The following is a 26583-nucleotide window of genomic DNA, read 5'->3' on the forward strand; positions in this document are numbered from 1 at the left end:
TGCTGAGGGTGCTTTGCGCATTGAATATATTTTGGACTCATGTTCAAACACCATATGCCTACTCCTGCTCCTGTTTCCCGGGAAGATCATGGCAAATTTTGTTTCCTGTAACACTAAAATTATCATAGGCAGAACTAATTTTTGTATTCCATTATTATTGAAAACTTGTCTGTGCAGTGGTAGTATGCACAGAACTGAAGCTGCAATGGGGTTTTCACATCTTGTTCAACCGTGATATGTGAATACATATTCACTTCGTCATGCTTCATAACCTCAGTGAATGTTATTTGTGACTTTTATGAGTCCTCTTGGTGCTAGGAGCAGAATGGAAGCCAGTCTATCCTACATCCACATTACTAGCTTGTGCTTTGTACATTAGCCACTGAAACCTTCACCCCTGCTTTTATCACCTCCAGCCTTGATGATTTCAACAGCTGATCTCTCATCCACCACTCACTTTATCCTTAAACCTCAGCTTATCCAGAACCCTACCTGTTATAGCCTATCACATCAAATCCTAGTCACAAATCACAACAACAGCTCCGAATGCCACCCTGACTCAGATTTAAAATGATCATCCTTGTGTTTAAATCCCTCCATGGCCTTACTATGTAGCTTCCTGCTACAATTCTGTCTGATCTCGACAGTAAAGTGACTCTGGTCTCTCACAAACCTCATCCTCATTTTTCACCTCCCTATACACGAGTACGCTTGCAGGCACTTAAGCCTTAATTTTCACTCCCTGCTCGGAGTGTAGATTTGGTACATTTCCCAGCTCCGAAACTCAACCCAAGAAAACGCTTTGCAAATTGGGCTTTTGCTCCAGAATGATGGTGCTCCATCGCAGTTGAACTGGAAGATGCCAGATGGCATGACTGGCAGTGAGCTGGACCCGCCTCTGTGTATCAGCACTGTGTCACTTATTTAAAAAGAACAAAACTGAACAAACCACATAACACCCACCCTCACCACTCACATCCTGTCACCCTTCCAGGCACACCCCCTGCACAATCTGTGCCATCTCATGCCCTCTATGCCAACTCATCCAGTTTCCACCATGGACAAACTTCATCTTCCATGCTGGGGTAGCAATATAAAGTGCTATTGCAGACTTCTCGTTCTGAGCAAAACATGCTCCCCATTTAAATTCCTTACAATAAAATGATTCCTTACTAAAACAAGTATTTAATGCAAGTGCATAATCCCTGATCATGACAACAATAGGATTCATTGTCCTACTTCAACAAGTGTATTAGCACCTGGAGCTGTCAGTCAAACTGTGAAATCGCAGGCAGTTGAAACTTTATTGCTGGAACAGCACAGCAGGTCAGGCAGCATCCAGGGAACAGGAGATTCGACGTTTCGGGCACAGGCCCTTCTTCAGGAATCTTAAATTTATGTTTCCTGAAGAAGGGCCTGTGCCCGAAACGTCGAATCTCCTGTTCCCTGGATGCTGCCTGACCTGCTGTGCTGTTCCAGCAATAAAGTTTCAACTTTGATCTCCAGCATCTGCAGACTTCACTTTCAAATCGCAGGCAGCCAACTGCGACAACAAAAGGTTCTGAACTCTGTTATGCAGCACTAATCACAGTCGTGGTAACTCTTAAATTTATGTCAATAGACTGAGGGAATTAGCAAGCAAAGATTTATTTTAATATTCTATATTTTTTTCAATGATTTAAAAGACAGTACTTCTAAGTGCCTTGACAGTTTGACTGGTCGTTTTGACAACTGTTTTTGACAGTTCCTCTTGACACTTTAGATGTTTTGTCAGCTCTTTTTGGTAGTTCCTCCTGACATATTTAACAGGTACAATTTACAAGTTCTTTTGAAAGGTGCAATGCACATTCATATCTATTTTTAATAATTACAAAGCTTACTTTCCCAATGGGCACCATTCTTTCTCAAGGGACAGCTTAATGCTCCTAAAATTGACCCAGGCCCATATCCAAAAGGATACCCTGACTGTACGAACAAACCTACAATGTCCAGACTTGCTCCAATCAAGTCTCATCTGCACATAGAGTCATACAGTTAGCACAGAAACAGACCCTTCAGCCCAACTCTTACATACCGACCAGACATCTTAATCTTACCTAGTACTATTTGCCTGCATTTGGTCAATGTCCCTCTAAACCCTTCCTGTTCATATACCCATCCAGATGACTTTCAAATGTAATTCTATGTGTCTGCATCACTTCCTCTGGCAGCTCCTTCCAGACATATGCCACCCTCTGCATGAAAAAGTTACCCCTCAGGTCAAATCTTTCCCCTATCACATTAAACCTATGCCATCTAGCTTTGGACTCCCCAACCCTTGACTAACGTGCAAAAATCAGAGACAGGGCTCAAAATTAACCTCACACCAACTGAAAGGAGCCAAAAGCAATAACAATCCTCAAGATGGCTAACTTTGGTCCAGTGACATTGTGATTCTTTCCTTAAAGATTACAAATTTCTTCATGTTCCTGCTCTTTCCCTGAAGCCTTGCAATTTTCGAATATATATTTTGTGGTGTCACTGGTTGGGCCAACTTTTGTTGACTATTCCTAATTGCCCCTTGAACTGAGTGATTCAGAAAGCATTTATGAGTCAACCACATTGTTGTGGGTTTGGAGTCACATGTTGGTCGGTCACATGTTGGTCGGTCAGACTGGGTAAGGACATTATGAAACAGAGGGGGGGTTTACGAGTCAGTGATAGTTTCAAGGTCACCATCACTAAATGAGCTCTCAACTCAGTTTATTAAGTTACGTTCCACCTGCTACAGTGGTAGGATTTGAACCCGTCTCAGCCTGGGTCTCTGGATTACTCATCCAGTAACCTTGGAGAAAGTGAGGACTGCAGATGCTGGAGATTAGGAATGAAGGGCTTATGCCTAAAACGCCGATTCTCCTGCTTCTCGGATGCCGCCTGACTTGCTGTGCTTTTCCAGCACCACACTCTCGACTTATCCAGTAACCTTACCAATCCACTACTGTCTCTTCAGTTTTTTTCCTCGTCTAGTATTTATCCAACTCCATTTTTAAATCCCCATTGAATCTTACCATTCAAGCAGTGCATTCTGGCTGCCAACACTCTGTAAATATTATTTCTTCTCATTGGCCTCCAGCTGACTCTTCGCAAAAGTTGGTTAATCATTTGACTCCTTTAGCATGATGATTTTCTGAATTCCTGCTCTGTATATCACAATGTTGCATTTCAGACATCTGTGACACCAAAACTGGACAAGAGTGGAGGCAAATTCTGATTCCTCTGGGTAACTGCCTCCAGGAAGTGTGCACAAACAAAATATGACCCGCAGTGCATCTTGTAGATGGTACATACTGCTGCAACTGAGCACCGCCGGTGCAGGGGATGGATGCATATGGATGTGGTGCCATTCAACTGGGCTGCTTTGTCCTGGATGGTGTTATCAGTGAACATCCCACGTCTGACCTTAGATTGAACTGAGTGATTCAGAGGTCATTGATGAAGCAGCTGAAAGTGGTTGGGCCTAGGACACTGTCCTGAGAAACTCTTGCAGCGATGTTCTGGAGATAGAACATAGAACATAGAACATAGAAGAATACAGCGCAGTACAGGCCCTTCGGCCCTCGATGTTGCGCCGATCCAAGCCCAGCTAACCTACACTAGCCCACTATCCTCCATATGCCTATCCAATGCCCGCTTAAATGCCCATAATGAGGGAGAGTCCACCACTGCTACTGGCAGGGCATTCCATGAACTCACGACTCGCTGAGTAAAGAACCTACCCCTAACATCTGTCCTATACCTACCCCCCCTTAATTTAAAGCTATGCCCCCTTGTAATAGCTGACTCCATACGTGGAAAAAGATTCTCACTGTCGACCCTATCTAAACCCCTAATCATCTTATACACCTCTATCAAGTCACCCCTAAACCTTCTTTTCTCCAATGAAAACAACCCCAAGTGCCTCAGCCTTTCCTCATACGATCTTTCTACCATACCAGGCAACATCCTGGTAAACCTCCTCTGCACCCGTTCCAGTGCCTCCACATCCTTCCTATAGTATGGCGACCAAAACTGCACACAATACTCCAGATGTGGCCGCACCAGAGTCTTATACAACTGCAACATGACCTCAGTACTCCGGAACTCAATTCCTCTACCAATAAAAGCCAGTACGCCATATGCCTTCTTCACCGCACTATTTACCTGGGTGGCAACTTTCAAAGATTTGTGTACATGGACACCAAGATCCCTCTGCTCATCCACACTACCAAGTATCCGACCGTTAGCCCAGTACCCCATCTTTTTATTACTCTTACCAAAGTGAATCACCTCACACTTAGCTACATTGAACTCCATAATGATGACTGACCTCAAACAGCCACAACCATCTTTCCATGCGTCAGGTAGGACATTTGATTTCTGGAATTGTCTGCCATTTTTACAACAACAAACAAAACCTCTATCATTGCCATAACCCAAAACTTAAGTTCAGAATTACCTCCCTCAAACCATCCACCATTTTGACCAAACTTTGTGCTACTTTTCTCATCTTTTATTCTTTAACTGAATATCATTTGTTAATGCCTCCATAAAGTGCAGTGGATATTTTCTCTTTATTAAAGTGGTCACATGAAACAGTGATGCTGTTGTTGACTTTTTAACTATTAAAATGCTCTCTCTTTCTACAGCATCAGAGCTAAATAGGTAACATTTCCAACTTCTGAAATGTAAAAGAAGTGACTGTCATAGATGTCAGTCATGACTTTGTGGTAGTAATCCTGCTATGGAGTCAGAAGGTTGTAGGACACAAAGTCTAAGCTGGTATTCGAATGCGGCTCTGTGGAAATGCTGTACACAGAGACAGCTTACCAAATAATTGGTTTATGATTTCCTGACAAAAGATTAAGCTGAAGAGGGTCACTGATCAAATTGATTCCCTCGGTAAATACTTCTGTTAAAAAAGGAAAAGATTTGCAATTATATGACTCCTTAAATAGCCATTTCCAATGTTTCACAGTCTATGAAATACTTTGAGATGGATGCACTATTACTTCGTAGGAACCACAGCAGTCAACTTGCACACAGTAAGGTCCCACAAATCACAATGTGACAATGACCAGATAACTCTTTTTCTTAATTGAGAGATGAAAATGGCCAGCACATCAAGAGTAACTCCCTTTCTCTTCTTTGAAATGCACCAGGCAATCATTTCTATCACCTGAGAGGACAAATGGGACCTGAAGTAATTCCACAAAGGCTGTCACCCCATCACCAAGTCATCTTTTATTTACACATGAATAGTTCTTGTCTTTGGTACTGCCCTCTTCAGAGTCAGCTCTCTAGGTATCAGTATCTCCGACAATCCCCTTTTTGTCAATCATCCAGAGCTCCTTGATTGGACCAGATTAACAGCCCCAATCAGGGAACTCATATTCTATAAGGTCTAGCTCGCTGACCTCATTACAATCACTACATCCCTCTCCCTCTGAATCAACAGACAGGAGTGTTCCCACCCAGTCGGAGAACACTTCAGCGATCTGGAACATTAAAACTCGGACCTTCGGGTGACCATCCTCCAAGGTGGACTTCGAGACAGTCAAAAACATAAAGTGGGTGAGCAGAGGCTGAAAGCCAAGTTTGGTACCCATGGGGATGGCCTCAATTGGGACCGTGGGTTCATGTCTCACTACAGGTGACCCCACTGCACTGCACTCTCTCTCTGTCTCTCTCTCTCTTTCACACACACAGACACACTCACCTTCTCACAGACTTATACCCGTTTACACTCACTCTCACACACATACTCTCTCACAGACACTCATACCTGACCACACACACACACACCCGCATGCACACACACACATATATATTTGTGGGGTGAATTTGTACTTGCAGAATTATATTTTGTTTTGCTCAAAAACTGCATGAATCCATGCAAGATTCTGTAAATCCCCTTTTTAGAAATAGAATCTGTCTGAACACTGGGGCACTGACAGTCTCACACAGGGCACCTTACACCTTCAATGCATTATCAGAACTGACATGGCACCTATTGTTAAAGTTAACTTGAGAATGTAACTTTAAAAAAGGTTCTGGGATTTACATATGAAAGAACTGAAACCAACATGGTCATTCTAAAAGATGAGACTTAACAAACAATCCAGGTCTTTTTCAATGTATAATTTCAGGTGCATCACACTGTAACCTTTTGCTAGAAATTTTGTGTTTTACGATCTTATACTCCACAACCACCTGATGAAGGAGCAGCGCTCCGAAAGCTAGTGCTTTCAAATAAACCTGTTGGATTATAACCTGGTGTTGTGTGATTTTTAACTTTGTACACCCCAGTCTAACACTGGAATCTCCAAATCATAACCTCTGAATCTGAGCATATAGGCCGGTCCTTTCTGTTGGACAGCCTCAGGGGGCATTTTAGCATCAGGTCAGGTTCCTCCGACTCAGGGTCTGACACAGGTGGCATGTAACACATATGAGCTCACCTCTTGCACTTCAGTAGAGTTGTCTTCTTCCAGCACCAAAGGTGCTGAGGTGGTTATGTCCATCTCTGATTCTGAGGACTCATTAACGCTTGACAGAGAAGGTGAATCCACAGGTTCTGGCAGCCTTTCTGAGTTCTGAGGGGCAAGGCATGTTTTGGTCCTGTAGCATTTGTGAATCTGCAGCTTTCACACAGTCCATATGCTTTTTCAGGACCATCGCATCTATCCAAACTTTATATGTCACTCATCCTGACTTCACATCGATCATGCTCCTTACCCACGTGGAGCCATTTCCATGATTCTTACACCAAAGATCGCCCCCATATCAAACTGTCACTGTTGCTTGCTGGGGGCTTGTGTCCTGAAGAAGGGTTACACCTGAAGCATTGACTTCTTCACCTCCTGATGCTGCCTAGCTTGCTGTGTTCACCCAGCCTTCTGCCTGTCTACTTTGGATTCCAGCATCTGCAATTTTTTGTCTCTAACAGAGGTTTATGTCTGGCATTGGTGTTCCTGATGTTGTTTCACCCTCCCCCACAGGTCTGAGAAGATCAGGCTTTAACCTGGTGCAGAGTCCTTTACTCATTAGCAATTCTGCTGGTGCTATCCCTGTAGTTGCATGTGAGGTGGTTCTATAATCAAATAAGAACCAGGACAATTTGGTACCTTGTGAACCTGTAGACTGTTTCTTCAAGCAGCCTTCAAAGTTTGGACTGATATTTCTGCTAGGCCATTGGATGATGGGTGGTATGGAGCTGTCTGTATATGTCAAATCCCATTCAACTTTAGGAAATATCCAACTTCCATGCTGGTAAATGATAGCCAATCATCTGTGACCAGCACTTCTGGGATGCCATGCATTTAAGAAGATGCGCACAGTTTTTCTGTCATTGTCCCTATGTTTGATGAATGGACCTTATGCATGTTCAACCACCTTGAGTAGTCATCTACAATGACTAAGAACATTAACCCGTGAAAGAACACGCATAACTGTCATGTTACCAAGTCCAGGGTTTACCTGGCCAATTCCATATAGAAGAGCTGCTGACGATAATTTTTGTCCTGACTGGCACTTTGGTACTGCCCTATCAATGTGGGTTTGTCTATGTCCAGGCCTGGCCACCAGACATAACTTCTCTCCAACATCTTCATTTTGGAGACCCCGGATGGCTCTGGTGGAGTTCAGCCAGTAATTGGCGGTGATGGAGTTTAATTAGGATAAATGCAAGGTATTAAACTTTGATAAAGTGAACAAGTGTATGACTTATACAGTTAATGGTGGGGCCTTGGTTAGTGTTGTCGAACAGAGAAACCTAAGAGTTCAGGTACATGGTTCTTTGAAGGTGGTTCAGGTACATGATTCTTTGAAAGTTGCACCACAGGTAGGCAGGGTGGTTAAGAAGGTGTTTAGCATGCTTGCCTTCATTGTTCACAGCAGTGAGTATTGGGGTCGGGACATCATATTGAGATTGTGCAAGCTGTTGGTGAGGCCACTTTTGGAGTACTGTTTATAGTTCTGGTTGCCCTGCTATAGGATGGATATTATTAAATTGGAGACGGTTCAGAAAACATTTACCAGGATGTTGCCAGGACGAGAGGATTTGGGTTATAAGGAGAGGCTGGTTCAGCTGGGACGTTTTTCACTGGAGCATAGGGAGGTTGAGGGATGACTTTATAGAGGATTGCAAGTTGTTCTGATATAATGCACATTTCATTAACACAATTTTCATTATAAAGCGATTGACGAATTGGGGACACTGTTTCTAAAGAACAAACTTTTAAAAGTGTGTTGGCTGTAACATGATTACATCACTAATATTTTAAGCACTGTTTCTGAAGAGCTTCATAATGTGGAGTTGCACAAGAACACAACCATCACGTTACAGAATCATGAGAGGTATAGATAAGGAAAATAGCAAAAGTCCTTTTCCTAGGGTGCGGGAATTTAAAACTAGGGGGCATATTTTTAAGGGGAAAGGAGAAAGATTTAAAAGGTAACTGAGGGACAACTTTTCACACATGGTGGGGTTTGTATGCAGAATAAACTGTCAGATGAAGTGGTAGATGCAGGGACAGTTACAATCTTTAAAAGACATTTGAACAGGTACATAAATAGGAAAGGTTTAGAGTGATATGGGCCCATATGCAGGTGAGTAAGACTGGTTTAGTTTGGGAAACTTGGTCGGCATGGACACATTGGACCAAAGCATCTGTTCCGTACTGTATGACTCTATGATTTATGCTTGGGGCAGTCACTCTTACACCCCATAACAATATGTTGTCCTCCACTGCGAGCTGTTTTCTGAGTCCAGAAAGGTTTCAATTTTTGGTTTCCCCTATCGCCACCAATTGTTTCGGTTTTGAAAAGACTGGATCTTTCTGTGTCAGCCATGACTGAGAGCATGTCCAGAAAACTTAATATCATTACAAACTCTTCGATTTAAGGTACTTCTGGTGGTGTATCTAGGAGATGGCTCAATGCATCCGCAATAACTAATCAGCTTCCTAAATAGGGTTTTAACTTATAATTATAAGTGCTTAGTATTCGAGCCCAATGCTGAACGTGACCCGAAGCTATACATAGCACTGCCTTTTTAAGCAGACCAAGTAGGGGTTTGTGATCCATTATTATTACAAACTTTCAACCATAAAAGTATTGGTGGGACTTTCTGACTCCAAATATGAGGCCAAACTTTCCTTCTCTATCAGGGCATCTTTACACTTTGCATTAACCAAAGTCTTGGATACATATGTAATTGGATACTCCTCTCCATTTGAGCTTATAGCATCCCGATGCCGTACAGAGAGGCATCGCATGTTAATAGCAGATCCTTCTTGGGATCATAGTGTGCCAACAACTGAGAGGATAATAGTTGTTTCTTCACTTCCCTGAAACCTAGGAATTGTTTATGCAACCCTTTCCAAGGCTGACCCCTTTTTAAGAGTTGATAGAAAGGTATAAGGACGAAGGCCAGATTATGTATGCACTTTCCTTAATAATTTACCAACCCGAGAAATTATCTAAGCTCTGGTACAGATGTGGGAGCTGGCACACCTTTGATCATTTTCACTTAAGGTTCCAGTGGGTAAAACCTGGTCTTGACTCTGTAGCTCAGCTCAAGTAGGTTACCTAGGGGCCTGGAACACCCATTTTCCCCTTCTTAGGCATATGCTAGCCTTGGAAAAATGCCTTTGGGCTTTACTCCAGTTCTCTAAGTGTTCTTTAATAGTTCTCCCTTTTGTTAGAACATTATCTAGATAAATGGTGACTTGAGGTCGACCTTGCAAAAGTGTTGTGCCAAGCATTTATCTTAATCTAAGATCAACCTAAACTACACACCCCTCAATTTACTGTTGTCCATTTGCTTGTCAGCAGTCATTTAAATGTCCCTAATGTCTTTGAATCTACTACCAGTGCTGGCAGTGCATTCCATACATCCACCACTCTCTTTGTAAAGAACCTACCTCTGACATCTCCACTATGCCTTCCTCCAATCACCTTAAAATTATGATCCCTCGTGACAGCCATTTCTGCCCTGGGGAAAGGTCTCTGGCTGTCTACTCTATCTATGTTTCTCATTACCTTGTACACCTCTATCAAGTCATCTCTCTTCCTTCTCTCCAGTGCGAAAAGCCCTAGCTCACTCAATCTCTCTTCATAAAACAAACCCTCCAATCCAGGCAGCAACGTGGTAAATCTACTCTGCACCGTCTCTAGAGCATCTACATCCTTCCTATATTGAGGTGACCAGAACTGGACACAATATTCCAAGTGTGGTCTAACCAGGGTGTTATAGAGCTGCAGCAAAATCTTGTGGCTCTTAAACTCAATCCCCCTGTTAGTGAAAGCCAAAACACCATACGCCTTCTTAACAACCCTCTCAACTTGGGTAGCAACTTTGAGGGATCAATGTACGTGGACTACCAAGATCCCGCTGTTCCTCTGCACTGCCAGAATCCTGTCTTTAACCCTGTATTCAGCATTCAAATTCGACCTTCTAAACTGAATCATTTCACATTTATCCAGGTTGAAATCCATCTGCCACTTCTCAGCCCAGCTCTGCATCATGTCAATGTCTTGTTGTAGCCTGCCACAGCCCTTGACACTATCTACAACATCACCAGCCTTTGTGTCATCGGCAAACTTACTAACCCACCCTTCCACTTCTTCATCCAAGTCATTTCTAAGAAGTACAAAGAGCAGAGGCCCAAGAACAGATCCCTGTGGGACACCACTGGTCAATGACCTCCAGGCGGAATATTTTCCATCTACTACCGCTCACTGACTTCTTTTGGCCAGTCAATTCTACATCCAGACAGCCAAATTTCCCTGCATCCCACACCTCCTAACTTTCTGAATGAGCCTACAGTGGGGAACCTTATTAAATGCCTTACTGAAATCCATATACACTACATCCATTGCTTGGCCTTCGTCAATGTATCTCATCACATCCTCAAATAATTCAATAAGGCTGGTGAGGCATGACCTGCCCCTCACAAAGCCATGCTGACTATATTTAAACAAACTATGTTTTTCTAAATAGTCATAAATCCTATCTCCCAAAATTCTTTCCAGTACCTTGCTTACAACAGACGTAAGACTGACTGGTCTGTAATTTCCAGGGATTTCCCTATTCCCTTTCTTGAACAGAGGAACAACATTCGCCTCCCTCCATTCATCTGGTACTACTCCCATGGAGAGAGTGAGGATGCAAAGATGATCGCCAGGGGTGCAGCAATCTCATTCCTTGCTTTCTGTAGTAACCTTGGATATATCTGGTCCGGCCCCGGGGACTTATCTCTCTTGATGTTTCCCAGAATTTCCAGCACATCCACTTTCTTAATATAAATCTGTTCAAGCCTATTAACCAGGTCTATAATGTTCTCACTATCAACAAGGTCCCTCTCTCCTGTGAATATTGAAACAAAAAACTCAGTTAGGGCCTCCCCTACCTCTTCAGACTCCAGGCATAAGTTCTCTCCACTATCCCTGATCGGCCCTACTCTCTCTCTGATCATTCTCTTATTCTTCACGTAAGTGTAGAATGCCTTTAGGTTTTCCCTCTTCCTTCCTGCCAAGGCTTTTTCGTGTCCCCTCCTAGCTCTCCTCAGTCCATTTTTGAGTTCTTTCCTAGCTACCCTGTAATCCTCTAAAGCTGCGCCAGGTCCTTGCTTCCTCAACATTAAGTAAGCTTCCTTCTTCCTCTTGACAAGAAGCTCCCCTTCTCTTGTCATCCAAGGCTCATTCGCCTTACCATTCCTTGCCTGTCTCAGTGGGACAAAGTTATCCAACACTCACAAGAGCTCCTTAAACAGACTCCACATTTCTGTTGTACATTTCCTGTAGAAATGGCCACGGGTACCCTGCATGGGCCCCAGTTATGCCTGTCTCTTTGTGAGATATGTGGAATATTCCTTGTTCCAGTCCTATGTCAGGCCTCACTCACAACTCTTTCTCTGGTATATCGATAATATCATTGGTGCTGCTTCCCTCTCTGATCCGGAATTGGAAACGCTTAGCAATTTTACTTCCAATTTCCACTCCATTCTCAACTTCACCTGATCCATCTCTGACTCCTCCCCTCCCTTTTTTGACATCTCTGTTTCCATTTCTGGGGACAAGCTGACCACCAATATCCACTATAAACTCACTGACTCTCACAGTAACCTTGACTACACATCTTCACATCCTGCTTTCTATAAAAACTCTATTCTATCTCTCAGTTCGTCTGTCTCTGTCGCATCTGTTCTGACTTTGATAAGAGGGTGTCTGAAATGTCCACCTTCTTCCTCAACTGAGGATTCCCCTGCACCTTAATTGACAGGGTCCTCAGCTGTGTCCGACCCACATACTGCACTTTGGCCCTCATCCCTTCTCTTCCCTCCCACAACAGCCAAGAGGGCCTCCAAAATGGCCTCACCTACCATCCCACCTGAATCTACATCCAGAGGATCATTAGCCACCATTTCCACTACATCCAGTAGGATTTCATCACCAGACATATATTCTCCACCCCTCCCTTATCAACCTTCACCTTTCCCTCCGGGACACTGTGTTCCACTCCTCATTCATTCTCAACATCCCTCCATAGCCCCATGGCACATTCCCCTGAAACCGCAGAAGGTATAACACTTGCCCATTAACTTCCTCCCTCCTCAGTATCCAAGTGCCAAATACACTTTCCAGGTAAAACAGCGCTTTACCTGCACTTGACTCAATCTAGTTACTGCATTTGCTGCTCACAATGTGGTCTACATTCGGTCTGTAAAAAAGACCCTAAACTTCCAGCTGTCTGCCACTTTAACACACCACCCTGTTCCCTGTCCCCAACATCTCTGTCTCAGGCTTGCTGTAGTGCTCCAGTGAAGTTCAGTGCAAGCTGGAAGAACAGCATCTCATCTTCCACTTGGCAAATCTACAGCCTTCTGGACTCAATAGCAAGTTCAATAAGTTTAGAGTCTGAGCTTCTCCCATATCTTTACCTCAACCCTCACACTATGGGCCTGGTTATGACATGGTCTACTATTACACACAAGCCATTGCCAGCTGCTAACAGTCCCCATTGATAGTTGTTCATCCTCCTATCCTGACCATTATCCATTCTTTTATCTGTCCAACTGTTCTTCTTGCTCTTTTGCTTCTATTCCCATCTATTGTTAACTCCTTACCCCCTCCTCTACTCTATCTTCTGTATTAAAAACAACATTTTTCCAGCTACCATCAGTTCTGCAGAAGGGTCACTGGACCCAAAACGTTAACTCAGATTGAGCTCTTTCAACAATTAGCTTTTGTTAGTGCAGTTGATGTTGTCTACATGGACTTCAGTAAGGCTTTTAACAAGGTCTCTCGCATGGTGGACTAGTTAAGAAGCTAAGAGCCTCTGTGATCCAGGGCAAGTTGGGAAATAGGCAGGATGCTTAGGGTGGTGATCGAATGGTGTTTTTGTGACTGGAAACTTGTGTCCAGCGACGTACCACACGGCTCAGTGTTGGTTGTTGTGTATATTAATGATCTAGATATGAATGAAGGAGGTATGATCAGTAGCTTACACAAAAATTGGTGTGTAGAGAGAAGGCTATACCAGTATTGAAATTCTGAAGTGTGGCAAGATTAACGAATAATTTCAGAATAAAGCATCATTGATCATTGTATGATTGCATTTTACTTCTAGTTTGAAAGGGAGAAGAGTGGATCTAAGACTAGTGTGTTAAGTTCAAATAAGAGCAACTATGTGGGTTGAGCTCAGGAAAGTGAACTGGCAAGGAGACAATCTTCTGAGAAGCAGCAGCAGACATTTGGAGGGATATTTCAAAATAACTACGTTCATATGGAAAGGAAAAGTTCCAATGGGAGGACTGAGAATCTGTGGTTACCTAAAGAATATCAAACAGGGAACAACAGTATCTGGATTAGTGGTGCTGGAAGAGTACAGCAGTTCAGGCAGCATCCAAGGAGCAGTGAAATCGACGTTTCAGGCAAAAGCCCTTCATCAGGAATAAAGGCAGAGAGCCTGAAGCGTGGAGAGATAAGCTAGAGGAGGGTCGGGGTGGGGAGAAAGTAGCCTGGAGTACAATAGGTGAATGGGGGAGGGGATGAAGGTAATAGGTCAGGGAGGAGAGGGTGGAGTGGATTGGTGAAAAAGGAGATAGGCAGGTAGGACAAGTCCGGACAAGTTATGGGGACAGTGCTGAGCTGGAAGTTTGGAACTAGGATGAGGTGGGGGAAGGGGAAATGAGGAAACTGTTGAAGTCCACATTGATGCCCTGGGGTTGAAGTGTTCCGAGGCGGAAGATGAGGCGTTCTTCCTCCAGGCGTCTGGTGGTGAGGGAGTGGCGGTGAAGGAGGCCCAGGACCTCCATGTCCTCGGCAGAGTGGGAGGGGGAGTTGAAATGTTGGGCCACGGGGCGGTGTGGTTGATTGGTGCGGGTGTCCCGGAGATGTTCCCTAAAGCGCTCTGCTAGGAGGCGCCCAGTCTCCCCAACGTAGAGGAGACCGCATCGGGAGCAACGGATACAATAAATGATATTAGTGGATGTACAGGTAAAACTTTGATGGATATGGAAGGCTCCTTTAGGGCCTTGGATAGAGGTGAGGGAGGAGGTGTGGGTGCAGGTTTTACAGTTCCTGCGGTGGCAGGGGAAGGTGCCAGGATGGGAGGGTGGGTTGTAGGGGGGGCGTGGACCTGACCAGGTAGTCACGGAGGGAACGGTTTTTGCGGAAAGCAGAAAGGGGTGGAGAGGGAAATATATCCCTGGTGGTGGGGTCTTTTTGGAGGTGGCGGAAATGTCGGCGGATGATTTGATTTATGCGAAGGTTGGTAGGGTGGAAGGTGAACACGAGGGGCGTTCTGTCCTTGTTACGGTTGGAGGGGTGTGGTGTGAGGGGGGAGGTGCGGGATGTGGACTAGATGCGTTGGAGGGCATTTTTAACCACGTGGGAAGGGAAATTGCGGTCTCTAAAGAAGGAGGCCATCTGGTGTGTTCTGTGGTGGAACTGGTCTTCCTGGGAGCAGATACGGCGGAGGCAGAGGAATTGGGATTACGGGATAGCATTTTTGCAAGAGGTAGGGTGGGAAGAGGTGTAATCCAGGTAGCTGTGGGAGTCGGTGGGTTTGTAAAAAATGTCAGTGTCAAGTCGGTCGTCATTAATGGAGATGGAGAGGTCCAGGAAGGGGAGGGAGGTGTCAGAGATGGTCCAGGTAAATTTAAGGTCAGGGTGGAATGTGTTGGTGAAGTTGATGAATTGCTCAACCTCCTCGCAGGAGTATGAGGTGGCGCCAATGCAGTCATCAATGTAGCGGAGGTGGAGGTGGGGAATGGTGCCGGTGTAATTATGGAAGATCAACTGTTCTACGTAGCCAACAAAGAGACAGGCAGTAAGCTACTCAGCCCTTCGAACCTGCTCTGACACTCATGTCTGATCTCATCTTAAGCTTAACTCTACATTCCTGCATACTTCCAATAGCCTTTCATTCCCGTTGAAGAAACTGCACAGAGGCCAGTATCCTGTCACCAAGTCACCCTTTATTTACTTGTGTACAGTATATGGCCAGCCAGCTTGGAGTCAGTCCCCGATCCGAGGAAATTCTAAATCTCCTGTTTATATTGATTAGTCAAGGCTTCCTGATTGGGCCAGATTACCAACCCCAATCGAGGAGCTTGTAGTCAACCACATCTACCTGGTTCCAATCACTACACCCTTGGGAACTGAGAATTGCTACCTTTAATTTATTTATTAATTATTCATGCATTGCCTTTTGAAGAATTCCAAAGACTCACAACTCTCTCAGAGAACTTATTTCCCCCCAATCTTGCCTTACATGTGCAACCCCTTTATTTCTAAACTATGACCCCTAGTTCTATATTCTCCCACAAGACAAAACATCCTTTTCACATCTACCCGGTCAAGTCCACTCAGGATCTTACCTGTTTCAATCAGTCACCCTGATTCTTCTCAACTCCAGGTGAAAGTGAGGATTGTAGATGCTGGAGATCAGAGTCAATAAGCATGGCACTGGAAAAGCACAGCAGGTCAGGCAGCAGAGTAGGAGAGTTGACGATTCAAGCATAAGCCCTTCATCAGGACTGCTGCCTGACCTGATGTGATTTTCCAGCACCATACGTTTTGATTCCAGATGGATGTACCTACTAGAGAAGGTGCAAAACTTGACCTACTCTTGCGAAATAAGGTAGGCCAGGTGACTGAGGCGTCAGTGGGGGAGCACTTTGGGGCTAGTGACCATAATTCTATTCGTTTTAAAATAGCGATGGAAAAGGATAGGCCAGATCTAAAAGTTGAAGCTCTAAATTGGAGAAAGGCCAATTTTGACAAGAACTTTCAAAAGCTGATCGGAGACAGACGTTCGCAGGTAAAGGGGCAGCTGGAAAATGGGAAGCCTTCAGAAATGAGATAACGAGAATCCAGACAAAGTATATTCCTGTCAGGGTGAAAGGGAAGGCTGGATGACTAAAGAAATTGAGGGTTTGGTTAAGAAAAAGAAGGAAGCATATGTAGATATAGACAGGATAGATCGAGTGAATCCTTATAAGAGTAAAAAGGAAATAGGAGCATACTTAAGAGGGAAATCAGGAGGGCAAAAAGGGGACACGAGACAGCTTTGGCAAATAGAATTAAGGAGAATCCAAAGGGTTTTTACAAATATATTAAGGACAAAAGGGTAACGAGGGAGAGAATAGGGCCCCTCAAAGATCAGCAAGGTGGCCTTTGTGTGGAGCCACAGACAATGGGGGAGATACTAAATGAATATTTTGCATCAGTATTTACTGTGGAAAAGGATATGGAAGATATAGACTATAGGGAAATAGATGGTGACATCTTGCAAAATGTCCAGATTACAGAGGAGGAAGTCCTGGATGTCTTGAAACGGTTAAAGGTAGATAAGTCCCAGGACCTGATCAGGTGTACCCAAGAACTCTTGAAGCTAGAGAAGTGATTGCTGGGCCTCTTGCTGAGATATTTGTATCATCGATAGTCACAGGTGAGGTGCCAGGAGACTGGAGGTTGGCAAACGTGGTGCCACTATTTAAGAAGGGCGGTAAAGACAAGCCAGGGAACTATAGACTGGTGAGCCTGACCTCAGTGGTGGGCAAGTTGTTGGAGGGAATCCTGAGGGACAGGATGTACATGTATTTAGAAAGACAAGGACTGATGAGGGATAGTCAACATGGCTTTGTGCGTGGGAAATCATGTCTCACAAACTTGATTGAGTTTTTTGAAGAAGTAACAAAGAAGATTGATGAGGGCAGAGCAGTAGATGTGATCTATATGGACTTCAGTAAGGCGTTCGATAAGGTTCCCCATGGGAGACTGATTCGCAAGGTTAGATCTCATGGAATACAGGGAGAACTAGCCATTTGGATACAGAACTGGCTCAAAGGTAGAAGACAGAGGGTGGTGGTGGAGGGTTGTTTTTCAGACGGGAGGCCTGTGACCAGTGGAGTGCCACAAGGTTCGGTGCTGGGTCCTCTACATTTTGGTAAGGTCCTAGGGAGTGTTGCTGAACAAAGAGACCTTGGAGTGCAGGTTCATAGCTCCTTGAAAGTGGAGTCGCAGGTAGATAGGATAGTGAAGAAGGCGTTTGGTATGCTTTCCTTTATTGGTCAGAGTATTGAGTACAGGAGTTGGGAGGTCATGTTGCGGCTGTACAGGACATTGGTTAGGCCACTGTTGGAATATTGCATGCAATTCTGGTCTCCTTCCTATTGGAAAGATGTTGTGAAATTTGAAAGGGTTCAGAAAAGATTTACAAGGATGTTGCCAGGGTTGGAGGATCTGAGCTACAGGGAGAGGCTGAACAGGCTGGGGCTGTTTTCCCCGGAGCGTCGGAGGCTGAGGGGTGACCTTATAGAGGTTTACAAAATTATGAGGGGCATGGATAGGATAAATAGGCAAAGTCTTTTCCCTGGGGTCGGGGAGTCCAGAACTAGAGGGCATATGTTTCGGGTGAGAGGGGAAAGATATAAAAGAGACCTAAGGGGCAACTTTTTCACCCAGAGGGTAATACGTGTACAGAATGAGCTGCCAGAGGAAGTGGTGGAGGCTGGTACAATTGCAATATTTAAGAGGCATTTGGATGGGTATATGAATAGGAAGGATTTGGAGGGATATGGGCCGGGTGCTGGCAGGTGGGACTAAATTGGGATGTGATATCTGGTCAGCATAGACATGTTGGACCGAAGGGTCTGTTTCCATTCTGTACATCTCTATGACTGTATACTATAGGTCCAGACTGTCTCGCTTTTCTCATATGGACAATCTGCTCACTAGAAAAACATCAAATTTAAGAGAAAAGCAATGTGTGTGTAAAGATCCGTGTCAATTCATATAATTGTGTAGAATATAAAGAATGATAGATCAACTAAAAGACTCATCAAGACAAATTAATTGGAGCATGTGAAGAAGCTAGCTGGAAATGTAAGAATGTTTTCTATAGATATCTAAACATGTAAATAGTAAGTAAAGTTAATGTTAGTCCTGCAGAGGCTGAAAATGGACCATTAATAGTAGACAATAAAGCAGATGTAATAAAGAAGCATTGTGCTTCTGTCCTCTCTATACAGGATATAGAGACTGGGGGGGCGACCTGATAGAAGTACATAAAATTATGAGGGACATGGATAAAGTGAATAGTCGATCTTTTTCCCAGGATGGAAGTATCTAATATCAGTAGACACAGGTTTAAAGTGAGAAGAGGAAAGTTTAAAGGAGATGTGCGAGGCAAGGTTTTCATGCAGAGGAATGTGCTGCCAGGAGAGGTGGTAGAAGCAGAAACAATAGCAACATTAAAGAGGCATTTAGGACAACCCTTGAAGACGCACGGAATAAAGGTCTGCGGACCATATGCAAGCAGATAGTTTAAAATGGCAATATGTTCAGCATGGACATGGTGGCTGAAGGGCCTATTCCTAATAATCTGTGTACTTAGGTGAGAGTTTGTAGTTATGGTGACTAAACTTTCCAGTGACATAAAGTTAGGAAAGCATGTTGTGAAGATGACAGAATGAAATCTATACAGATAGCATCCTTACAGTGCAATGAAATCTTGATCAGATGGGCCAAGGAATGGCAGATGGATTTTAATTTAGATAAATGCGAGGCGCTGCATTTTGGCAAGGCAAATCAGGACAGGACATATACATTTAATGGTAAGGACTTGGGGAGTGCTGCTGAACAAAGAGACTTTAGAGTGCAGGTTCATAGCTCCTTGAAAGTGGAGTCGCAGGTAGATAGGATAGTGAAGAAGGCGTTTGGTATGCTTGCTTTTATTGGTCAGAGCATTGAGTATAGGAATTGGAAGGTCATGTTGCAGCTATACAGGACATTAGTTAGGCCATTTTTGGAATATTGCATGCAATTCTGATCTCCTTCCTATAGGAAGAATGTTGTGAAACTTGAAAGGGTTCAGAAAAGATTTACAAGGATGTTGCCAGGATTAGAGAGTTTGAGCTACAGGGAGAAGCTGAATAGGCTGGGGCTGCTTTCCCTGGAGTGTCAGAGGGTGAGGGGTGACCTCATATAGATTTATAAAATCATAAGGGGCATGGATAGGGTAAATAAGCAAGGTCTTTTCCCTGGGATGGGGGAGTCCAGAACTAGAGGGCATAGGTTTAGGGTGAGAGGGGAAAGATTTAAAAGGGACCTAAGGGGCAACTTTTTCATGCAGAGGATGGTGTGTATATAGAATGAGCTGCCAGAGGAAGTGGTAGAGTGACAATTACATTATTTAAAAGGCATCTGGATGGGTAGATGAGTAGTAAGGGTTTGGAGGGATATGGGTGAAGTGCTGGCATATGGGACTAGATTAATTTCGCATATCTAGTCAGCATGGACGAGTTGGATGGAAGGATCTGTTTCCATGCTGTATGTCTCTATGACTCAATGACTGGGCAAAAAATTGGCACATGGAGGATAAAGTATGAAAATGTGAAGCTGCTTATTTTTCTAAGAAGAATGAAAAAGGAGAGTGTTACTTAAGTGGAGAATCCATCCTTGGATGACTGCCTGTGCGGAGTTTGATCATTCTCCCCGCGTATGCATAGGTGCTCCGGTTACCTCCCACAGTCCAAAAATGTGCAGATTAGGTGGATAAGTCATGCTAAATTGCCCCATAGTTTTCAGGGATGTGCAAGCTATACGAATCAGCTATGGGGAATGCAGAGTTATGGCGGGGGCATGGGTTGGGCTACTCTTCAGAGGGTTTGTGTGGACTCGATGGGCTGAATGACCTGCTTTCACACTGTAGGGAGAAAAAATAACCACAGAATTCTGAGATGCAGTGGGATCAAGAAATTCAATGCAAATGATTAAGAAGGTGAATGTTTTTTTTTAATTGCAAGCGGAAATGAATTTGGCAGTCAGGAGGATCTGTTGCAGTTATACAGGGCATTGGTGAGACCACATTTTAAAGACAAAGTGTGCAGTTGTGGTCTCCTTACTTAAGGAAGGATGTGAATGCACTAGTCATAGAGATGTACAACACCGAAACAGACCCTTCAGTCCAACTCGTCCATGCCAATCAGATATCCCAAACCAATCTAGTCCCATCTGCCAGTACCCAGCACATATCCCTTTAAACCCTTCCTATTCATATATCCATCCAGATGCCTTTTAAATGTTGCAATTATAACATTGGCAGCTCATTCCATACACGTAACACCCTCTGAGTGAAAAAATTGCCCCTCAGGTCTCTTTTATATCTTTCCCCTCTCACCCTAAACCTATGCCCTCTAGTTCTGGACTCTCCCGTCCCAGGGAAGAGACTTTATCTATTTATCCTATCCATGCCTCTCATGATTTTATAAACCTGTATAAGGTCACCCCTCAGCCTCCGACGCACCAAGGAAAAGAGTCCCAACCTATTCAACCTCTCCCTATAGCTCAAATCCGCCAACCCTGGCAACATCCTTGTAAATCTTTTCTGAACCCTTTCAAGTTTCACACTATCCTTCCGATAGGAAGGAGACCAGAATTGCACGCAATACTCCAAAAGTGGCCCACCCAATGTCTTGTACAGCCGCAACATGACCTCCCAACTCCTGTACTAGAGGCAATTTAGAAGAGGTTTAATAGATTGATACCTGAAATGAATGGGTTGTGCTTTGAGGAAAGATTGGATAGGTTGTGCTTGGTTGTGTCAAAGCTTAGAAGATTAAGTGGTAACTTGATTGAAGTATATAAGGTCCTGAATGGTCTTGACAAGCTGGACTTAGAAAGGATAATTCTTCTTGTTGATGAATTGAGAACTGGAGAAATTAAATTTAAAATTTTAATTAAAATTACAGGTTGTCTTTTAGGAAACAGTTTATGGGATATTTTTTCTTTGAGAAGATCGAGTGAATTTGAAACTCTGCTTCAGTACAGTGGGCCATTGAGTATTTTTAAGACAGAAGCAGACAGATTTGGTTTAGCTAAGGGAATTAAAAGTTATTGGGAGGAAGACGGGTACATCTACATCACCGGCAACCTCTCACAGATGATAATGTGTCTGTAGGTGGCTGTACAGACTAATTTGGCTACTGCAGGCTCCATTACACACATGCTACAGAAGGTGGTCATGGAAGGGGGTGGTGGTACATGGTGCATTGTATGTAGATTTTGAAACACAAACAGATCAGTCATGAAAATAAAAATACTGTGGATGCTGCATATCTGAAATGAAAACAAAAATGCTGGAGCAGCTCAGCAGGTCTGGCAGCATCTGTGGAAAGAGAAGCTGCATTAACTTTTGAGTACAGTATGATTTCTTCAGAAATCAAAGGGATTGAAAAATGCTGAGTTTTTATCTGTGGACAGAGGCAGAGGAGGAATGAGAAGAACAGATGGAGTGGATGCGCAGGGCTTTATTATCTGCCCAAGCATGTTGGCTGGATCTTGTAAAATAGCACGACAACAGGTTATAGTTCAACAGATTTAGTTGGAATCACTAGTTTTCAGAGCGCTGCTCCTTCAACAGGTGGTTGTGCACAACCACCTGATGAAGGAGCAGCGCTTCGAAAGCTAGTGCTTCCAAATAAACCTGTTGGACTATAGCCTGGTGATGTGTGATTTTTAACTTTGTACACCCCAGTCCAACACCGGCATCTTGTAAAATATATTTACATCAACCAGACAAATTCGGCTCGAATGTCAGGCATGAGAGTGCTTAATTCGAAAATGATAGTAGTCTTCCTGACCAGGATTTAGCTCCCTAGCCATCCCACCCATTTGACTCTCCTGTTCCTACCTGGCCTCCCACCTTACCTTCGCCCTTTTCCCGCCTGGGGTGAGGGGTAGTTCTGCGCCTGCGCGCTGGCGGATTCTTCTCGAGCTGTCAGGGAACATGTAACAAAACTTTGCAACAAAGAGTTAGAGGGGAGTTCGAGACCTTCAGCATTTCACCATGGACTGCAAACGTGGTTTCAAAGGTATCCTTCTGGATGCTGATTGCAATCAGGTCAGTTTGAAACGAGAGAAGCTAAATCGTGAAGTTTTTAAGAACTATGTATGTATGTTTATATTAACCAGAAGCTGCTCGCCTTGCTGAAAACATGAATCGCTGTTTGCAAGTACTTGGAAATTAACCTCGCTTTGTGTTCTTTTCGATACTGAAGTGAATAATTTCGTTTTTCTTTTTAAGGTTTGCGCTCTGTAAAATGTCTTCACCTCTTAGTGTGGACACCCTGCGTGGGAGTGGGGGCGGGGTGTTGGGGAAAGCAGACCATTCTGGGCTGATGGCTCATTTAAACATCGTTCATTTGGGGGGCGGGGGGGACTTAGGAAGTCAGTTAAGCTCCTCGGCATTGTGTAAGGGGCTGGGAGGTGTCTGTTTAATCACCGCGACTGGTGATACCACCCACAGGCACGTCACCGTGTTTCTGGTGAAGATGAACTAGTCCCTGATGTTAGAGAGTTTTCATTCGATCTGTTAATAGTTTATCGTGCAGGCTTTACCGACTTCTAAAATGTAACAAAAGAGATTTCAACAGCGCGAATAGGTCACTCCCATCACTCCTGCTCAACTCTGAGTTCGTTCTGTCTGACCTACAACCCTGACCTGTCTTTGCCCCAAAACCCCTTTGACCTCCACACTCAGAGTACCAGGATCTCAGTTTTTAAAACTGCCTTTATTTTTGCCCTCACAACCTTTTAGCGGGAGAGGATTCCCCCTTTTTAGTGATTTTTCTGTGAAAAAAAGCGTGCAGTTGTTTCTCTCCTGAATTGCCTGGCTCTGGTTTTTAAACTATTGTCTTTTTGTACCTGTAACGCCCCCCTCTCCCCCCCCAGCCAGAAATAATTTCTCTGCAGGGATACTGTTGAAAGCCTTTAAAATTGCAAGCACACCATTTTCATTACCCTTCGGCAGAACCATCCCTGTAGGGAAAAAATCACTGCCCACCCCCTCCCGGGGTAATTCACACTGTGACCTCCCTCCGGGGGGGGGGGAAATTTCATTGTGTGTCCCTGTGGGGCAAATCATACCTTGCCCACCCTCCCATCCCTCGCAGCAAATAACATTTTGCACCCCCTCCTGCTTCAAATCACACGGTATTAGAACATAGAACAGTACAGCACAGAACAGGTCCTTCAGCCCACGATGTTGTGCCGACCATTGATCCTCATGTAAGGTAAATCTAATGTACGAACCCTCAAATTACTGTGACCATATGCATGTCCAGCAGTCTCTTAAATATCCCCAATGACATCGCTTCCACAACTGCTGCTGGCAACGCATTCCATGCTCTCACAACTCTCTGCATAAGTCATAAAGTGAACCTTTTCTAGGGCAAATCACACTGCAACTCTCAGGGTCAATTACACTGTACTAGAGCACTAACCATACCTCCCCGCTGCCAGGAGAAAGTGAAGACTGCAGATGCTGGAGACCAGAGTCAACAGAGTGGAGCTGGAAAAGCAGAGCAGGTCAGGCAGCATCCAAGGAGCAGGCGAATCGATGTTTCGGGCATAAGCCCTTCATCTGGAATGAGGCCGTGTTGCCAGGGCACGTCGTAATATTCACTCGGCAGTAAAAATTACACTGTGCCCACCCCTGGCAAATCACACATTGCCCACCCCAATAAAATTCACACGTTAAACAAATCCAAAATGAAAGGTCACATACATAGATTCTCACCTGTTCAAAGGTCACCCACATCTTGGCTCTGATTCCTTCCAGTTCCACCTATAGTCCCAGTGCAAGGTCCTGGCCAGTTGCCCCCACTTACCATACCCTAAGGATGGTCCTGTCACCTAGGTGACGACTTTGAAGATATAGCATTACTTTTGAATTGCTCCAATTGTGGAGGTTCACAAACGTGGCTGTACAACTTGGAATTAAGTCCCAGTCTGTCTCCAAAAGTGAATGTTATGGATTCATTCAGTGTAGATGTGGCCTTACATTATTTCAGGTTGACAGTTTTGTGTTACATATTCCAATATGCTGAGCAAGTTCACTGGAAAACGTAAATACCTTTCTAAATTAATCTCATGTTTTGTATGTTTTTCTTTTAAAAGATTGTTCATGGGAACTGGGCGTACCACACCAGTATTTATTGCCCATTCCCAGTTGTTTACAGTACCGGCTGCCACCTAAGTAACAATTTTAAATGTCTTAGTCTGAGAGTAGAAGTGAATGGATGAGCGTGCAGATGTGTAAGTGGTTAGGGTGGATGAAATATGTGGTAAGGGTGGGGAGGCCACCTTCTGAATTCCTGTAGCCCGTGTGATGTAGCAATTCGCATCGATGATAGTAACAAAATCCAGAATTTTGATCCAGAGACACTGGAGGAATGGGCTGACAGTGTGCAACTTGAAAGGGAATCTGCAGGTGGTGAAGTTCTCATGTATTTGCCAAGCTCATATATCCAGTAGAAGTTAGACACAGGGAGAGGATTATAACAATAAAATCGGATGTAATGTGTAGCGAAAGGACAATGGTTTCTTAAATGTTTGACCAGATACTGTTCAAATGGTTCCGACGATGTTGACAAGTCAATAAAATAAGATGGAATAAAAAAAAGTGGAAAATATGAACAAATATGGACATTGGTGTCAAGATGGGTTTCTAAGAAGGTGGTGTTGCTTGCCTAGTAATTACATTTTTATTTAAGAAAATCAGTGGCTGAGATCTTTCAGTGTCCGGATCACCAGAGACCTGACATATTACCAGAGAAGTACACTGGGAGTCACTGGAAGGCCCGATACACTGGTTACATGGGAATTGCCATCAAAATTTGAATTTACAATGGGCAATTTCCATGATGTGTTGTACCCTCCTTAAAAATCTCCATCACTCAATCATTTATCAGAATAGCTACTCAGGAAATGTTAGACAGAAAAACAAAGGTCTAACTCCTGGATAACCATACAACTAACCCCTCAACCTTCCTGTCTCCAATTCCCACCCCACCCCCCCCAACGATTCCCTCCTGACCTGATCTCCTCACTCTCCCCACCTTACACCCTTACCACATATTTCATCCACCCTAACCACTTACACATCTGCACGCTCATCCATTCACTTCTACTCTCAGACTAAGACATTTAAAATTGTTACTTAGGTGGCAGCCGGTACTGTAAAAAGGGGGTGTGGCTTCCCTTCTCCGATGTCTCCGAGGGTTCCTACATAGAACAAAGTTTACAGGATTCTCCATTGGAAGATTGGCCAGAAAATTCAGAGATAGGTAATTGGATAGTTTATTGGCTGGTCAGCATCACTTTGACTGCTGTATAGGTCGTTCTGCAATAACACAACAGTTGCGTTCCTGTGTGACCCCATACTATCAAAGATCGCGCTGTAGAAGATCGCTATCCACGTTCAGTAGAAAGTTTGCGTTATCCAAACAGCATCCACATTTCATCGATCACATTATAGCCAAATTGTGCTAATGAAGCACGTGTAAAACCAGAATGACATGTAATGTAATTTAGTGAATATTTGGAAAGATGTTGTGAAACTTGAAACGGTTCAGAAAAGATTTACAAGGATGTTGCCAGGATTGGAGGATCTGAGCTAGAGGGAGAGGCTGAACAGACTGGGGCTGTTTTCCATGGAGCGTCAGAGGCTGAGGGGGTGACCTTATAGAGGTTTACAAAATTATGAGGGGCATAGATAGGATAAATAGACAAAGTCTTTTCCCTGGGGTTGGAGAGTCCAGAACTAGAGGGCATAGGTTTAGGGTGAGAGGGGAAAGATATAAAAGAGACCTAAGAGGCAACCTAAGAGGGTGGTACGTTTTTGGAATGAGCTGCCAGAGGATTTGGTGGAGGCTGGTACAATTGCAACATTTAAGAGGCATTTGGATGGATATCTGAATAGGAAGAGTTTGGAGGAATATTGGCCGAGTGCTGTCAGGTAGGACTAGATTGGGTCGGCGTGGATGGGTTGGACCGAAGGGTCTGGTTCCATGCTGTACATCTATATGGCTCTATGACACTTAACAGGAACAGGACTATGAATAGTGGACAGAGTAGGATGTTTATTTGTCTCATGGGGTGAAGGTAAGGAGGGACTGGACATTTCAATGTGAAAGGCAAATAGACAACAAATGGCACTGCAGTTCAGTTTAGAGTCATAGAGATGTACAGAACGGAAACAGACCCGTCAGTCCA

The 26583-nt window shown here is 44.0% G+C and overlaps 1 protein-coding gene across 1 annotated transcript in view; it reads left to right on the forward strand.

Annotated features, from left to right (window-relative positions):
* Positions 1-22383: 22383 nt before the first annotated feature.
* The window catches only part of LOC122550126 (5'-AMP-activated protein kinase subunit gamma-2-like), a 470860-nt gene continuing 466660 nt past the window's right edge, over positions 22384-26583 (forward strand). Inside the window, exon 1 of the mRNA XM_043690750.2 lies at positions 22384-22429. The gene's annotated coding sequence lies outside the window, so the exon portion shown is untranslated. The remainder of the gene's footprint in view (positions 22430-26583) is intronic.

The sequence above is a fragment of the Chiloscyllium plagiosum genome, unplaced genomic scaffold, assembly GCF_037043375.1.
Source record: "Chiloscyllium plagiosum isolate Xiang-an unplaced genomic scaffold, Cpla_swu_hap1 HiC_scaffold_5, whole genome shotgun sequence".
In the NCBI taxonomy this organism is placed as follows: Eukaryota; Metazoa; Chordata; class Chondrichthyes; order Orectolobiformes; family Hemiscylliidae; genus Chiloscyllium; species Chiloscyllium plagiosum.